The 3,075-nt window shown below is 42.4% G+C and overlaps 1 pseudogene; it reads right to left on the bottom strand.

Moving 5' to 3' along the window:
* Nucleotides 1-2,278: 2,278 nt before the first annotated feature.
* Nucleotides 2,279-2,377, bottom strand: LOC122097277 (annotated as a pseudogene).
* Between the last annotated feature and the right edge of the window lie 698 nt (nucleotides 2,378-3,075).

Below are 3,075 nucleotides of genomic sequence, written 5' to 3'. Positions count from 1 at the left end.
ACTGTTTCTGTGCTGGTAGAGAGAGTCTGTATCTGATCTCAGTTCTGTTGGGGGCCGACCTCCAGCTGCTGGTCTGACCCACACAGGATTCTCAGCTCTCTGCTGTAGATCACTGGCAGTTCCCGCCTTTAGAAGTGTTGAGCAGCTTAGATTGCTCCTGTTTGTTCCTACAGGTGCTCTTGGCGAGTTCGGATGTGCTGGATGTACTCTCCCAGATGCTGGAGTCTGCTATGGTCTCCTGATGTTTTGTTTTGTTTTACTTTTTGGCTAGTTGTAGGCTTGAACTCTGGTCTTGGGTGCTGTCCCTCAGCTCTTCAGCTCAAGGCTGGCACCCTACCATTTGACCCATAGCACCACATCTGGCCCTTTCTGCTTATGTTTTGTTGAAGAATCAGATCCAGGGCCTCTTGCACATAAGACAAGCACTGTACTGCTGAGCAACTTACCAGCCTGAGCTCCTGACTATTATCAGGTGCTGGAGGCCTGTGTTGTTCAATTCCCAGCCTAGAATACATGGGTCGGGTTCTTGTGGGGTTTGGGCTTCTCTTGTCCTGAACCCCCTGCGTCTTTTGCTGTCACAGGCATGATTACCAGGGGTGCGTTTCCCCTGTTTTTCTCCCCTCTGCTGAAGCATATACTCACCTTCTGATTTCAGTTGGGAGGAGTTAGTTATGTTGCTCAGGCACCAGATCCCCAGGCCTGGTCCCAGACCCCAGCCTGGGGCACACCTGATGGACCTGTGCTGCTATGTATCCCACCTAGATTACGCAGCTTGGAGTACACAATTCAAATTTCTTCCACCGTTGGGTGTCTTGACCCAGTGGCATTGTTCTAGGCTTGGGCATTTAAGCTTCCTTCCAGGGTCTCTCTTGTTCAAGCCTTGCCAGCTGAGTGTGATCCATGGGCTGGTGGAGCTCTTGAACAGTTTCTAGTTTTAGTGGGTCCTGTGGTGTAGGTTTTGGGGTAGGGGGTCTGGGGATTCCCACCAGCTCTGGTCTCCCTTGAGGAATACACTGTCCCCTGCAGGGTACTCACCCTGGAGCTAGTTGTTTCTGTGTGATGTAGGTTGCTAGTTGCCGTTGCAGTGAGAGTTCAATTGAGGTAGTTGTGGGCTAGGCTGAGAGGTGGTGGCTCCGTGTGTTTCTTTTCTGTCACTGCCTCCATTGATACTGTTTGGGTCCACTCCATGGGATGGGCCTCCGGCCTCCACCCGAGGGGTGGGGAAGGGGCCTCTGTGCAGGTGCTGATCTCTGGGGTTTGTCTCTGTTTGCGCTCTCTTGATCAGCATCAGTTCCTTTCAGTTCTTCTGCTCTGGTGTTCTGTGGGCATCTCATGTATCTCTGAGGTTCCTGCCATGGGGCTGAGTGGCTTTGGTGGGATGGAGCCTCTCTGCTCGAATGGAGAGTGAGGGGAAGGGGTGGGATCTTTGTGTAAGTTCCCTGCTCGGAGGTTTCTTCATTCGTCACGATCAGCGTTCTGACATTGGTACATCAAGGGGCTTTGGTGCGGGTGATCTGCACACAGCTCCCTGTGTCTCTGGGCCACCGGCAGCTCCCACCAGGCCAGGCTGGCCATGGCTTGGCACGCTGCTTTGTGACCATTAGACGTTGGGGGAGGGGTCTTCATGCTTCTCTGTTGTGAAATTCTTCTTTTTACTCCTGTTTTTCTCTGGATGTTGATTTTTTTGTTGTCGGTATCTTGGGGAGATTAAACGTTGGAACTCGAACTCTCTTTTTGGTTGGGGAGAGCTGTGGCATTCCCCTACTTCCCCATCGCCATCTTGGATCCCCTCAAGTTTTTGCTTTTTTTATTCAGATATAATTTTAATTTATCTGTTGAAATGAGTACTAAAGAAACTAAAGTTATTTCTGGTGCTTATCTGAAAAATTATACTTTAAAATATTCTGTATTCTGTTTGTATAATGCCCATAATCTATTTTATTCTTTCCTAGATATAAGACTTTGAATACTACATTGTTTTATAATATATAGGTTCATTAATAAATGTGTCCTTTCAGATTGCATTCCATACCAAAACAGTTTAAGATTCCTTTTTTACTAGGTCTTTATAGTATATTTCTTTGGAATAAAATGACAATGTTGTCTAATTTTAAAAGTTTTACAAAGATTATGCAATGTAAAGGCCTTTCTAAGGTGAAGATTTAATACACTGATGTCAAACTAACTTTTATTTATATGAATTACATGTATTGTTACACTTGTAATTTTGTAATCAACTTTTTAATAATTGTTTTTCATTTCTTGCATCTGAAGAATGAAAATTATGGAATAATTCACAGATTTTTATATCATCCTTTGCAATTGCCATGTTAATCTCTGTATTGGTGTAATTTTGATATATGTGCTGCTGAAGCATATAATGTCCTCTAAATTTAGGTAGTTAATGATGCAATATTTATACAGGATTATATTCTTGGGTGCCTATTTGTAACAAGGAAACATTATTGTTCCTAACAATGCTACTGATCTTCTTTCCCTAAAATTCTGTGTATAATGGAAAATAATTATATTGTTCAATTGATTGCTCACGTTTGCAATTTTTTTGTCAATGACTATTTTAAATCTTTTTCATTTTAGATTTAATCATACTTTGAAGCATTTTTAGCTAGGACCAAAGGGGATGGCTTTTTCAAGTACTTATTTATCCAACTGAGTTAGCTCTGTGTAGCTAACAGATTCAAAGTAAGCCTTGCTTAAGAGCTACTTCTAAACTTCTGCAGCTGAAATTTTCCCAAATGAAGTCTCATTGGCACAAATGTCTACTTGACATTTTACCATTCTTCCATGTAATATCAGACCAACCAGAATATCTTACCCTGATAGTGTAAATTGTCTTACTTGAACAAAACAAATCTTAGTTCCAAGGGATCATAGAAAGATGAATATTTCAGACAGAACTTTTCAGACTAGAATGTTTTTATCAAAATATAATTTTTTATTATACCTACCATTTCAAAATAGCTAAAGCCAAGAAGGTGAAAAAATTGTTCACATGCATGATTACCTAATGTCCTGGCCTATTTACCTTCCAACCAGGCAGGAACTTAGACTAAT

The sequence above is a fragment of the Dipodomys spectabilis genome, unplaced genomic scaffold, assembly GCF_019054845.1.
Source record: "Dipodomys spectabilis isolate Male_0828 unplaced genomic scaffold, ASM1905484v1 ptg000420l, whole genome shotgun sequence".
NCBI classification, from domain to species: domain Eukaryota; kingdom Metazoa; phylum Chordata; class Mammalia; order Rodentia; family Heteromyidae; genus Dipodomys; species Dipodomys spectabilis.
This window is presented reverse-complemented; position numbering and strand designations above follow the sequence as displayed.